We start from the raw sequence: 15000 nt of genomic DNA, 5'->3' as shown, positions 1-15000 counted from the left end.
TTCCGAGGCCCGGTTGCCACCCTGGCGCGCACGAAGTCGGAAGTAGGGTTAATTGCCCGGGTGCGCACCTTTGCCAGGGTGGGCACCTTACCTGGGCTGCGCACCAGGGCGGGCTCAAGATGGCACGCGCGTTCCGTTTTTTTCACTATCTTTCAAAACGGAAATTTTAAAATCTCCTTTTTTTTTTGCCTTTTCTGGAAATTAGTGAAGGCAGCGCATCAAAGGTGCGCACCTCGCTGCCCACCTTGGTGTGCTCTGAGGTGCGCACCCGGGAGCGCTACGAAGTGTGCTCCAAGGTGCGGCGTGCACGTTGTCGGAGCCCGGTTTGCCCCGGGTGCGCACCTCGCCTGCACCTTGGCCGGGGTGGGCACCTTGGCTGGGTTTGCCCAGGGTGCGCTCCGAAGCGGGGTTACTGGAGCGCCCCCTCTTTTTTTGTCAGAGCGTTTGGTGGGGTTTCTCGCATTGGCTCTTCCCAGGCCCGGTTGTTGGGTGCGCTCCCACCCTGGCGCGCGCGAAGTTGGAAGTTGGGTTAATTGCCCGGGCGCGCACCTTCGCCAGGGTGGGCACCTTGGTGCGCACACCTTGGCTGGGCTGCGCACCAGGGCGGGCTCAAGATGGCACCAGCATTCCCTTTTTCTCACTATCTTTCAAAACGGAAATTTTAAAATCTCGTTTTTTTTTTGCCTTTTATGGAAATTAGTGAAGGCATCGCATCAAAGGTGCGCACCTCGCTGCCCACCTTGGTGTGCTCCGAGGTGCCCACCACGGTGCGCAACGCCGGTGCGAACCCGGGAGCGCCCCGATGTGTGCTCCAAGGTGCGGCGTGCACGAAGTCGGACCCCGGTTTGCCCCGGGTGCGCACCTCGCGTGCACCTTGGTGCGCACACCTTGGCTGGGTTGCGCGGCCTGGTGGGCACCATGGTGCGCACCAAGGAGCGCTCCGAAGTGTGCTCCAAGGTGCGGCGTGCACGAAGTCGGAGCCCGGTTTGCCCCGGGTACGCACCTCGCGTGCACCTTCGCCGGGGTGGGCACCTCGGCTGGGTTGCGCGCCCTGGTGCGCACCAAGGAGCGCTCCGAAGTGTGCTCCAAGGTGCGGCGTGCACGAAGTCGGAGCCCGGTTTGCCCCGGGTGCGCACCTTCGCCGCGGTGCGCACCATGGCGTGCACGAAGTCGGAGCCCGGTTTGCCCCGGGTGCGCACCTCGCGTGCACCTTCGGCGGGGTTGCGCGCCCTGGTGGGCACCATGGTGCGCACCAAGGAGCGCTCCGAAGTGTGCTCCAAGGTGCGGCGTGCACGAAGTCGGAGCCCGGTTTGCCCCGGGTGCGCACCTCGCGTGCACCTTCGGCGGGGTTGCGCGCCCTGGTGGGCACCATGGTGCGCACCAAGGAGCGCTCCGAAGTGTGCTCCAAGGTGCGGCGTGCACGAAGTCGGAGCCCGGTTTGCCCCGGGTGCGCACCTCGCGTGCACCTTCGCCGCGGTGGGCACCATGGCGTGCACGAAGTCGGAGCCCGGTTTGCCCCGGGTGCGCACCTCGCGTGCACCTTCGCCGGGGTGGGCACCTCGGCTGGGTTGCGCGCCCTGGTGCGCACCAAGGAGCGCTCCGAAGTGTGCTCCAAGGTGCGGCGTGCACGAAGTCGGAGCCCGGTTTGCCCCGGGTGCGCACCTCGCGTGCACCTTCGCCAGGGTGGGCACCTCGGTGCGCACACCTTCTCAATGTTTTCTTGCCTTTTCTGGAAATTGGTGAAGGCAGCGCATCAAAGGTGCGCACCTCGGTGTGCTCCGAGGTGCGAACCCGAGAGCGCTCCGAGGTGCCCACGAAGTCGAAAGTCGGGTTAATTGCATTGTTTTCCCCGGGTGCGCTCCGAGGTGCGCAACATCGGCGCGCACCAAGGAGGGCTCCGAAGTGTGCTCCAAGGTGCGCACGATGGCGTGCACCTCTGGTGCGCACGATTCGGAGCTCGGTTTGACCGGGGTGCGCACACCTTGGCTGGGTTGCGCACCTTTTGTGCGCTCCAAGGTGCGCACGAAGTCGGAGCTCGGTTTGCCCCGGGTGCGCACCTTCGCCAGGGTGCGCACCTTGATGCGCACGCCTTGGCTGGGCTGCGCACCTTGGTGGGCGCCATGGTGCGCACCTTTCGTGCGCTCCAAGGTGCGCACGAAGTCGGAGCTCGGTTTGCCCCGGGTGCGCACCTTGGTGGGCGCCATGGTGCACTCCGAGGTGCCCAAGATTGGTGCGCACCAAGGAGCGCTCCGAAGTGCGCTCCAAGGTGCGCGCGAAGTCGAAAGTTGGGTTAATTGTCCGGTTTGCCTCGGGTGCGCACCTTGCGTGCACCTTCGCCAGGGTGGGCGCCTTGGTGCGCACACCTTGGCTGGGCTGCGCACACCTTGGCACCCGCGTTTCCTTCATTTTAAATTTTTTTTTTTTACAATCTCTCAAGTGGGAAATTCTATAATCTCAACTTTTTTTGCCTTTTCAGGAAACTTTTGAATGGAGCGCATCATTGGTGCGCTCCGAAGTGTGCTCCAAAGCTCTCTCCAGCTGCGTGCACCTGCCCCGGCCGCGCACCCGGCCCCGCCCAGCTTCGCTCACCTGTCCCGGGCGTCTGGTGCGGAACCTTAGAGTAAGAAACATCACCGTGCACCTTGGCCAACGTGCGCGACTCGACCGAGCGCGCACTGGCCGAGGTGCACACCGATTTCACCTGGGTGCGCGCGCAGCACCTCGGGCGCACCGGGGTGCGCGCACAACGCCCGGGTTGCACCGTGGCCTGTGTGCTCGGGGCGCCTCGGGTGCGCGCTCGGTGTCGCCCCCGCGCGCGCGGTAGTGCGGGCAGCGCACCCCGGCCCGGCCCGGCCCCGACGAGAACGCAAACGGGCAAAAGGTTTATTCAAATAGCATTGCGACGCCCGGCGAAAAACTAAAAAAGGGTGCAACACCGGGACTTCCCGGGAGGTCACCCATCCCAGTACTACTCCGGCCCAAGCGCGCTTAACTGCGGAGTTCTGATGGGATCCGGTGCACTAACGCTGGTATGATCGCACCCGTTATGAGCTTGTCGCAGTGTGTACTTAGCAAACCGCGACCCACGTGCGAATCCACCCCGGCCACCCACCCCCGTCGAGGTGCACACCCTCCCTCGCGAAGTGCGCCCCGTTCGCCAAGTGTGAGCCCTGCCCGGGTGCGCGCACCTTGCTAGGGCGTCGGGTGTGCACCCGGCCCGGCCTACGTGCGTGCACCTGGAGGGGGCGTCGTGTGCGTGCAGTGTCCCGTCTGCAACGCGGTGCCCACACACCACCTCGGGCGCAACGACCTGCGCTCACATGTGGGCCGAGTGCACCTTGGTGCATGTTCGGGGCGCCTCGGGTGCACGCTCGATCTTGCCCCGGTGCACCAAGGCGCTCGGTTTGCCCCGGGTGCGCACTTGGTGCAAGGTGGGCACCCAAAATAGGGATCAAGCACCAAAACACAAGTTTCGGGATGCAAAATGGGACCCAAGGACCACAAATGCGTTCCAAGACCCATGATGGGTCCACGAGAACAAAAATGTGTTCCGAGACTTAATAAACAAATATTGGGTTTTAGGAGAAGAAACATGCTCTGATGCCCAAAACGAGAATCGACCCCGAAAAGGCCACAGGCCAAAAGTGGGATGCGAGACAAAAAAAAATGGGACCCGAGGACCAAAATTGGGTTCCCAGGTCGAAGACAGGGCAACCGGACAAGAAACGACCTCTAAGGCTCGAAATGAGTCCCGACGACTAAAACTTGACAAGAAGCACCCATCAGGCACCCAACTCGACACCCATGGGATGCCGACCCACCCGGGCTTCCACCTAGCACACCTTGGCACCCACCCACCCTCGCACCCAACCTCGCACCCAACTTAGCACCTTTGAACCCACATTGGCACTCACCCTGACCCTGGCACCTTGGAACCCACATTGGCACTCACCTTGACCCTGGCACCCACCTTTGCACTCACCTTGGGACCCACCCTGGCTCCCACCTCGGCACCCACCCAGACACCCACCTTGGTTCCTTGGCACCCACCTTGGATCCTTGGCACCCACCCCGACACCCACCTTGGCACGCAACTTGGCTACTTGCCACCCACCTTGGCTCCTTGACGCCCACCCCGACAACCACCCCGTGACCTACCCTGGCTAGGGTTGGTGCACACCCACCCTGGTGCCCACCTTGGCACCCACCCTATGACCCACCTTGGCACGCACCTTAGTACCCACCCCGTTACCCACCCTAGGACCCACCCCGTGACCCACCTTGGCCAGGGTGGGTGCACCCACCCTGGTGCCCACCTTGGCACCCACCCATCCTAGCACCCAGCCTGTGACCGGGCTTGGAACCCAACCTTGCACCCGCACCCGTCTTGGCCAGTGTGGGTGCGCACCCATCCTGGCACCCACGTTGTGACACACCCTTTAACCCACGCACCCTAGCACCCACGTTGGCACCCACCTTGGAACCCAACCTAGCAACTTGGCACCCACCCCGTGACCCACCTTGGCATCCACCATAGCAGTCGCCGACTTGGCACCCACCTCGGCACCCACCTTGACACTTGTGGACCCACCTTGCCACTCACCCTAGCATCGACCCATCCTAGCACCCACCCTGGCACCTTTGCACCCTAGCACTCACCCATCCTAGCACCTAACCTGTGACCCACCTTGACACTCACCCTCGCACCCACCTTGGAACCCAACCTAGCACCCACCCACCCTGACACCAACCCTAGCACCTACCCACCCTTGCACCCACCCTGTGACCCATCTTGGCACCCACCCATCCTACCACTCAACCTATCACCCACCTTCTCACCCACCTTGGCATCCACCTTAGCACCCACCCACACTGGCACCTTGGCACCCACCTCGGGCAAGGTGGGTGCACACCCACCCTGGCACCCAATTTAGAACCCACCGAGCATGTTACCCACCTTGGCACCCACATTGCAGCCCACCCTAGTACCCACCCTATGACCCACATTGGCATCCACACCCTAGCACCCAGGCACCTCGACACCCGCCTTGACACCCACCCTAGCACTGAACCTGTGACCCACCTTGGAACTCACCCTAGAACCCACCCACCCTGTGAACCACCTTGGCATCCACCTTAGCACCCACCCACCTTGGCACCCACTCTAGCACTCACCCATCCTAACACCCAACTTGTTACCCACCTTGGCACCCGCCCTCGCGTCCACCTTGAAACCCACCCTAGCACCCACCCACGCAGGAGCCCACCTTGGCACCCAACCTAACACCCACGCATCCTGGCACCCAACTTGTGACCCACCTTGGAACCCACCCTAGTACCCACCTTTGAACCCACTATATCACCAACCCACCTTGGCACCCACCCTATGACCCTCTTTGGAATCCACCCTAGCACGCACCCACCCTGGCACCCACCATGGAGCGCACCCTAGCACCCACCCACCTCGGCACGCACCTCAACACCCACCTTGGTGTGCGCACTGCGCCAACCTCTCAAAGACCCTATGTGGTGCGCTCCAAAGTGTACACCTTTGGTGCGCTCCAAGGTGCGCACCTTTGGTGCACACCGAGGTGCACACCAAAGTGTGCACCGAGGTGAGCACCAAAGTGCACTCCAGGGTGCACACCAAGGCGTGCACCTTTGGTGCGGTCAATGCAAACGAATTCGGAAGTTGGGGTCGATGTCCTAACCGCTGCTGCAGACTACACGTATGAGAATCGGACAAATAGCTTTATATAGGGGAGGTGTTGCGTTTGATGGGTCGACTCCCCTGGTTGTGTGCACTGCACCAACTTCAAAGACCCTGTCTTGTTTAAGAAGTCAAAAGTTGGGGTGGATGTCCTAATCATTGCTGCAGTCTACGCATGTATGAGAATCAGACAAATAGCTTATATAGGGGAGGTGTTGCATTCGGTGGGTTGACTCCCCTGGTTGTGCGCACTGCGCCAACCTCAAAGACCCCGCATAGCAGAAGAAGTCGGAAGTCGGATTTTGGTGAGCACCAAGGCGTGCACCTTTGGTGCGGTCAACGCAGACGAATTCAGAAGTTGGGGTGGATGTCCTAATCGTTGTTGCAGGCTACACATGTATGAGAATCAGACAAATAGCTTATATAGGGGAGGTGTTGGGTTTGATGGGTCAACTCCCTTGGTTGTGCGCATTACGCCAACCTCAAAGACCTTGTTTTCGTTAAGAAGTCAAAAGTTGGGGTCAATGTCCTAATGGCTCCTGCAGGCTACACATGTATGAGAATCGGACAAATAGCTTATATAGGGGAGGTGTTGGGTTTGATGGGTCGACTCCCCTGGTTGTGCGCATTACGTCAACCTCAAAGACCTTGTTTTCGTTAAGAAGTCAAAAGTTGGGGTCGATGTCCTAATTGCTCCTGTAGACTACACATGTATGAGAATCAGACAAATAGCTTATATAGGGGAGGTGTTGGGTTTGATGGGTTGACTCCCCTAGTTGTTCGCATTACACCAACCTCAAAGACCTTGTTTTCGTTTAGAAGCCGAAAGTTGGGGTCGATGTCCTAATTGCTCCTGCAGGCTACGCATGTATGAGAATCAGACAAATAGCTTATATAGGGGAGGTGTTGGGTTTGATGGGTCGACTCCCCTGGTTGTGCGCATTGCGCCAACCTCAAAGACCCTGCATTGCGGATGAAGTCGAAAGTCAGAGTTTGGTGTGCTACAAGGTGTGGTCGAAGGTGCTCACCTAGGTGTGCACCTTTGGAGCACAGGAAAAGTGCCCTCCAAAAGTGCGCACCTTTGGAGTGCACAAAAGTGCCCTCCAAAAGTGCGCACCTTTGGAGCGCAGAAAAGTGCCCTCCAAAAAGTGCCCTCCAAAAGTGCGCACCTTTGGAGCGCAGAAAAGTGCCCTCCAAAAAGTGCCCTCCAAAAGTGCGCACCTTTGGAGCGCAGAAAAGTGCCCTCCAAAAAGTGCCCTCCAAAAGTGCGCACCTTTGGAGCGCAGAAAAGTGCCCTCCAAAAAGTGCCCTCCAAAAGTGCGCACCTTTGGAGCGCAGAAAAGTGCCCTCCAAAAAGTGCCCTCCAAAAGTGCGCACCTTTGGAGCGCAGAAAAGTGCCCTCCAAAAAGTGCCCTCCAAAAGTGCGCACCTTTGGAGCGCAGAAAAGTGCCCTCCAAAAAGTGCCCTCCAAAAGTGCGCACCTTTGGAGCGCAGAAAAGTGCCCTCCAAAAAGTGCCCTCCAAAAGTGCGCACCTTTGGAGCGCAGAAAAGTGCCCTCCAAAAAGTGCCCTCCAAAAGTGCGCACCTTTGGAGCGCAGAAAAGTGCCCTCCAAAAAGTGCCCTCCAAAAGTGCGCACCTTTGGAGCGCAGAAAAGTGCCCTCCAAAAAGTGCCCTCCAAAAGTGCGCACCTTTGGAGCGCAGAAAAGTGCCCTCCAAAAGTGCGCACCTTTGGAGCGCACAAAAGTGCCCTCCAAAAGTGCGCACTTTTGGTGCGCACCAAGGCGCTGGTTCGGTCGTTGCAGGCGAGTTCGGAAGTTGGGGTCGATGTCCTGAGCGGAGGTGCAAACTACACAGGTGTCGGAATCGGACAAATAGCTTATATAGGGGAGGTGTATGCTTCGATGGGTCGACTCCCCAGGTTGAGCGCACCGCGCCAACCTCAAAGACCCTACGGTATGGATGAAGTCGGAAGTTGGGTCCGATGACCGATTCGATTAGTAGGTATGCTCATGAGGTCGGAATTTGGGTCCGATGACCTGCCATGTGCAGGAAGGCGAATGTTGACACTGTGCGTTGCAAGGTGCACACCAAGGCGCTGGTGCGGTCTTTTTAGTCGAGTTCGGAAGTTGGGGTCGATGTCCTGATCGGAGGTGCAAGCTACACAGGTGTGGGAATCGGACAAATAGCTTATATAGGGGAGGTGTATGCTTCGTTGGGTCGACTCCCCGGGTTGAGCGCACCGCGCCAACCTCAAAGACCCTACGGTATGGATGAAGTCGGAAGTTGGGTCCGATGACCGATTCGATATGTAGGCATACTCGCGAGGTCGGAATTTGGGTCCGATGACCTGCCACGTGCAGGAAGGCGAATGTTGGCACTGTGCGTTGCAAGGTGCGCACCAAGGCGCTGGTTCGGTCGTTGGAGGCGAGTTCGGAAGTTGGGGTCGATGTCTTGATCGGAGGTGCAAACTACACAGGTGTGGGAATCGGACAAATAGCTTATATAGGGGAGGTGTATGCTTCGTTGGGTCGACTCCCCGGGTTGAGCGCACCGCGCCAACCTCAAAGACCCTACGGTATGGATGAAGTCGGAAGTTGGGTCCGATGACCGATTCGATATGTAGGCATACTCGCGAGGTCGGAATTTGGGTCCGATGACCTGCCATGTGCAGGAAGGCGAATGTTGGGACTGTGCGTCGCAAGGTGCGCACCAAGGCGCTGGTGCCGTCGTTGCAGTCGAGTTCGGAAGTTGGGGTCGATGTCCTGGTCAGAGGTGCAAACTACACAGGTGTGGGAATCGGACAAATAGCTTATATAGGGGAGGTGTATGCTTCGATGGGTCGACTCCCTGGGTTGAGCGCACCGCGCCAACCTCAAAGACCCTACAGTATGGATGAAGTCGGAAGTTGGGTCCGATGACCGATTCGATACGTAGGCATATTGGCGAGGTCTGAATTTGTGTCCGATGACCTGCCATGCGCAGGAAGGCGGAATTTGGGTCCGATGACCGAGTTGATGGCGTGCCATGCGCAGAAAGGCGGAATTTGGGTCCGATGACCGAGTTGATGTTGATGGCCCGCCATGCACAGGAAGGCGGAATTTGGGTCCGATGACCGATTTGAAGGCGTGCCATACGCAAAAAGGCGGAGTTTGGGTCCGATGACCGAGTTGATATTGATGGCCCGCCATGCGCAGGAAGGCGGAATTTGGGTCCGATGACCTGACATACGCATGGAGTCCGACTCGGGGGCCGATGTTCGATTCGATGACTTGCATTGTGGGTAAAGTCGGAAGTTGTGGTCTTTGACCCGATTCGATGACCAGACTTCGGCTGCTTGAGAATCGGACAAATAACTTATATAGGGGAGGTAGTGTTCTCGAGCATCCTCCCCCCGTGCCCGTTTATGTCGATTGATGCTGGTGCTCGACTGGTTGGAGCGCTCGGATGCAAAAATCTTGCACCAGGATTTATCGATTGTGATGGACACGGCAAGTCTCCTGATTGCTATGCAGGAGCTCATCGTGAATCTCTATGCGGCCTTGGTATGGACTCGACCTGCGGAATGGTTCGGCAATGGTAGTCGCTCCAACACGTCCTTGCAATGGCCACAGAGGTGATTCGACTAGAGCTCCAGTCTAGCTTTTGGGTTGCTTGGCGGACTGGTATAGCCGCGATCGAGTTCCGGCCATGAACGTTTTAGATAGCTCTTGGGCTTTCTGGGACGGAAGTCGGAAGTTTGGGCTGTTGTCCGATTTGATGACCATTCTTCGGATGTGTGAGAATCGGACAAATAACTTATATAGGGGACTGTGTTGTCTCACGCAGCCCCCTCCGTGCCCCTCTATCTCGACCGATGTTGGTGCTTGAAAGGGTTGGGATCGCTCGGATTTATAAACGTGCACCACCATTTGTCGAGTGTGAGGGACGCGGCAGGTCTCCTAAATGCTATGCGGGCGCTCTCTGAGAATCTCTATCCGGCCTCGACACAGACTAGTCTTGCTGAATGGTTTGGCACTGGTAGTCGATCCAACACGTCGTTGTTGTGGCCGCCTAGGCGATTCGATTCGAGCCCCCGTCTAGCTTTTGGGTTGCTTGGCGGATTTTGCCCTATCCGCAAGTGAGCTCGGTCCCTAAACGTTCGAGAAACCCGATTGCTATGCGCCGACTCTCTTTCTTGCGAGCCTCCATCTAGCTTTTGGGTCTCTACGGAACGGAAGTCGGAATCTGGGACCGTTGTTTGATTCGACGAGGCAGACTACGGTTGTGCGAGAATCGGACAAATAACTTATATAGGGGAGGTGTTGACTGGAGCATTCTCCCCCGTGCCCCTCTAACTCGACCAATGCTGGCGCTCGAACGGTGGTAGCGCTCGGATTTTCATTGAGCGCCAGCATTGGTCGATTTAGAGGGGCATGCGAGATTCCCGAATGCTATGCGAGGGCTCTAACGGAAATGTCTATTGGTTTCGGTATGGATGCAATTGCGAGTGGTTCGGCAAAGGTAGTCGTTCCGATGCGTCCATGTCGTGGCCAAATCGATAATTCGATTTGAGCCCTCGTATAGCATTTGGGTCTCTCGATGTGATTCCGCATTCCAGTCCCTTTGGGCACTGCTTGAGCCGCATCCCAGGGGGTTCCCTTCCCAATAATCTGCCTCGCAACCCGATTGCTATGCGGTGAGGCTCCTCGGCCGCCTCGGAACTATCTGTGTATCAGACGCATCGCGGGATAAGGGGTTGGCAACGGTAGTCGCCCCAAGCGCGTCCGATGCTTGGACCATTCCGAGGCGGCCCTGAAGCCTCTTCCGTCTAGCCGTTGGGTCCTTCTCGCCGCATCCCTCGCCTCGCACCCCGATTGCTATGCGGTGAGGCTCCTCGGCCGCCTCGGAACTATCTGTGTATCGGACGCGTCGCGGGATAAGGGGTTGTCACTGGTAGTCGCCCCAAGCGCGTCCGATGCTTGGACCATTCCGAGGCGGCCCTGAAGCCTCTTCCGTCTAGCCGTTGGGTCCTTCTCGCCGCATCCCTCGCCTCGCACCCCGATTGCTATGCGGTGAGGCTCCTCGGCCGCCTCGGAACTATCTGTGTATCGGACGCGTCGCGGGATAAGGGGTTGTCATTGGTAGTCGCCCCAAGCGCGTCCGATGCTTGGACCATTCCGAGGCGGCCCTGAAGCCTCTTCCGTCTAGCCGTTGGGTCCTTCTCGCCGCATCCCTCGCCTCGCACCCCGATTGCTATGCGGTGAGGCTCCTCGGCCGCCTCGGAACTATCTGTGTATCGGACGCGTCGCGGGATAAGGGGTTGTCACTGGTAGTCGCCCCAAGCGCGTCCGATGCTTGGACCATTCCGAGGCGGCCCTGAAGCCTCTTCCGTCTAGCCGTTGGGTCCTTCTCGCCGCATCCCTCGCCTCGCACCCCGATTGCTATGCGGTGAGGCTCCTCGGCCGCCTCGGAACTATCTGTGTATCGGACGCGTCGCGGGATAAGGGGTTGTCACTGGTAGTCGCCCCAAGCGCGTTCGATGCTTGGACCATTCCGAGGCGGCCCTGAAGCCTCTTCCGTCTAGCCGTTGGGTCCTTCTCGCCGCATCCCTCGCCTCGCACCCCGATTGCTATGCGGTGAGGCTCCTCGGCCGCCTTGGAACTATCTGTGTATCGGACGCGTCGCGGGATAAGGGGTTGTCACTGGTAGTCGCCCCAAGCGCGTCCGATGCTTGGACCATTCCGAGGCGGACCCGAAGCCTCTTCCGTCTAGCCGTTGGGTCCTTCTCGCCGCATCCTTCGCCTCGCACCCCGATTGCTATGCGGTGAGGCTCCTCGGCCGCCTCGGAACTATCTGTGTATCGGACGCGTCGCGGGATAAGGGGTTGTCACTGGTAGTCGCCCCAAGCGCGTCCGATGCTTGGACCATTCCGAGGCGGACCCGAAGCCTCTTCCGTCTAGCCGTTGGGTCCTTCTCGCCGCATCCCTCGCCTCGCACCCCGATTGCTATGCGGTGAGGCTCCTCGGCCGCCTTGGAACTATCTGTGTATCGGACGCGTCGCGGGATAAGGGGTTGTCACTGGTAGTCGCCCCAAGCGCGTCCGATGCTTGGACCATTCCGAGGCGGACCCGAAGCCTCTTCCGTCTAGCCGTTGGGTCCTTCTCGCCGCATCCCTCGCCTCGCACCCCGATTGCTATGCGGTGAGGCTCCTCGGCCGCCTTGGAACTATCTGTGTATCGGACGCGTCGCGGGATAAGGGGTTGTCACTGGTAGTCGCCCCAAGCGCGTCCAATGCTTGGACCATTCCGAGGCGGACCCGAAGCCTCTTCCGTCTAGCCGTTGGGTCCTTCTCGCCGCATCCCTCGCCTCGCACCCCGATTGCTATGCGGTGAGGCTCCTCGGCCGCCTTGGAACTATCTGTGTATCGGACGCGTCGCGGGATAAGGGGTTGTCACTGGTAGTCGCCCCAAGCGCGTCCGATGCTTGGACCATTCCGAGGCGGCCCCGAAGCCTCTTCCGTGTAGCCGTTGGGTCGTTCTCGCCGCATCCCTCGCCTCGCACCCCGATTGCTATGCGGTGAGGCTCCTCGGCCGCCTTGGAACTATCTGTGTATCGGACGCGTCGTGGGATAAGGGGTTGTCACTGGTAGTCGCCCCAAGCGCGTCCGATGCTTGGACCATTCCGAGGCGGCCCCGAAGCCTCTTCCGTGTAGCCGTTGGGTCCTTCTCGCCGCATCCCTCGCCTCGCACCCCGATTGCTATGCGGTGAGGCTCCTCGGCCGCCTTGGAACTATCTGTGTATCGGACGCGTCGCGGGATAAGGGGTTGTCACTGGTAGTCGCCCCAAGCGCGTCCGATGCTTGGACCATTCCGAGGCGGACCTGAAGCCTCTTCCCTCTAGCCGTTGGGGCTTTCTCGCCGCATCCCTCGCCTCGCACCCTGATTGCTATGCTGTGAGGCTCCTCGGCCGCCTTGGAACTATCTGTGTATCGGACGCATCGCGGGATAAGGGGTTGGCAGTGGTAGTCGCCCCAAGCGCATCCGATGCTTGGACCATTCCGAGGCGGCCCTGCAGCCTCTTCCGTCTAGCCGTTGGGGCCATCTCGCCGCATCCCCCACCTCGCACCACGATTGCTATGCGGTGAGGCTCCTTGGCCGCCTCGGAACTATCTGTGTATCGGACGCATCGCGGGATAAGGGGTTGTCACTGGTAGTCGCCCCAAGCGCGTCCGATGCTTGGACTATTCCGAGGCGGCCCTGCAGCCTCTTCCGTCTAGCCGTTGGGGCCATCTCGCTGCATCCCCCACCTCCTCGGCCGCCTCGGAACTATCTGTGTATCGGACGCATCGCGGGATAAGGGGTTGGCAGTGGTAGTCGCCCCAAGCGCGTCCGATGCTTGGACTATTCCGAGGCAGCCCTGCAGCCTCTTCCGTCTAGCCTTTGGGGCCATCTCGCCGCATCCCTCGCCTCGCACCCCGATTGCTATGCGGTGAGGCTCCTCGGCCGCCTGGGAACTATCTTCGTATCGGACGCATCGCGGGATAAGGGGTTGTCACTGGTAGTCGCCCCAAGCGCGTCCGATGCTTGGACTATTCCGAGGCGGCCCTGTGGCCTCTTCCGTCTAGCCGTTGGGGCCATCTCGCCGCATCCCCCACCTCGCACCCCGATTGCTATGCGGTGAGGCTCTTCGGCCGCCTTGGAACTATCTTCGTATCGGACGCATCGCGGGATAAGGGGTTGTCACTGGTAGTGGCCCCAAGCGCGTCCGATGCTTGGACTATTCCGAGGCGGCCCTGCAGCCTCTTCCGTCTAGCCGTTGGGGCCATCTCGCCGCATCCCCCACCTCGCACCCCGATTGCTATGCGGTGAGGCTCCTCGGCCGCCTTGGAACTATCTTCGTATCGGACGCATCGCGGGATAAGGGGTTGTCACTGGTAGTCGCCCCAAGCGCGTCCGATGCTTGGACTATTCCGACGCGGCCCTGTGGCCTCTTCCGTCTAGCCGTTGGGGCCATCTCGCCGCATCCCCCACCTCGCACCCCGATTGCTATGCGGTGAGGCTCCTCGGCCGCCTTGGAACCATCTTCGTATCGGACGCATCGCGGGATAGGGGGCTGTCACTGGTAGTCGCCCCAAGCGTGTCCGATGCTTGGACCATTCCTAGGCGGCCCTGAAGCCTCTTCCGTCTAGCCGTTGGGGCCTTCCCGCCCCATCCCTCGCCTCGCACCCCCGATTGCTATGCGGTGAGGCTCCTCGGCCGCCTTGGAACCATCTGTGTATCGGACGCATCGCGGGATAAGGGGTTGGCACTGGCAGTCGCCCCAAGCGCGTCCGATGCTTGGACCATTCCGAGGTGGCCCTGAAGCCTCTTCCGTCTAGCCGTTGGGGCCTTCCCGCCCCATCCCTCGCCTCGCACCCCGATTGATATGCGGTGAGGCTCCTCGGCCGCCTTGGAACTATCTGTGTATCGGACGCATCGCGGGATAAGGGGTTGGCACTGGTAGTCGTCCCAATCGCATCCGATGCTTGGACCATTCCGAGGCGGCCCTGCAGCCTCTTCCGTTTAGCCGTCGGGGCCTTCCCGCCGCATCCCTCGCCTCGCATCCCGATTCCTATGCGGTGAGTCTTCTCGGCCGCCGCGGAACTATACCTGTTATTGCTACTGCATCCTTCGGCTGGTAACCTCCTCTGCCGCCTTGGAACGTTCTCTTTGTCGGACGCGTCGCGGGATAAGGGGTTGGCACTGGTAGTCGCCCCAAGCGCGCCCGATGCATAGACCGCTCCGAGTCGACCTTGCTTTCAGCCTCTCACATGCATAGACCTCTCTGAGTCGACCCTGCAGCCTCTCACGTTTAGCCTTTGGAATCTCGCCTCACAACATGATTGCTATCCTTGATGCATCCCTTGCCTCGAGCCCTGATTGCTTTCTTGGCTGCATCCCTCCTCTCCTCACAGCCCGGTTGTCATCACTGCTTCATCCGTCGCTTCATGCATTCTGGCTGCTGGGCCCTTCCCACCGCACACCTCGATTGCTATCTCTTCTGCATCACACACCCCGATTGCTATCTCTGCTACATCCCTCGGCTCTCACTTCTGCATCCTTCGCCTCACACCTCGATTGCTATCAATGCTGCATCCGTAACCTCACACCCCGATTGCTATGCGGGGAGGCTCCTTGGCCGCCTTGGAAATTTCTGTGTGTCGGACGCACCGCGGGATAAGGGGTTGGCACTGGTAGTCGCCCCAAGTGCGCCCGATTCTTAGACCGCTTCGAGGTGACCTCGTAGCCTCTTTCGTCCAGGCTTCCTGCCT

General features: G+C 59.7%; 1 non-coding gene across 1 annotated transcript; it reads right to left on the bottom strand.

Moving 5' to 3' along the window:
* Nucleotides 1-2924: 2924 nt before the first annotated feature.
* LOC131864537 (5S ribosomal RNA) lies at nt 2925-3043 on the bottom strand. Its single transcript, XR_009363304.1, has one exon. It is a non-coding gene; the product is annotated as a 5S ribosomal RNA (ribosomal RNA).
* Nucleotides 3044-15000: the final 11957 nt, after the last annotated feature.

This window comes from Cryptomeria japonica, unplaced genomic scaffold, assembly GCF_030272615.1.
Source record: "Cryptomeria japonica unplaced genomic scaffold, Sugi_1.0 HiC_scaffold_88, whole genome shotgun sequence".
Taxonomy (NCBI): Eukaryota; Viridiplantae; Streptophyta; class Pinopsida; order Cupressales; family Cupressaceae; genus Cryptomeria; species Cryptomeria japonica.
Note: the sequence above shows the minus strand (reverse complement) of the source record. Positions and strands in the feature narration are given on the sequence as shown.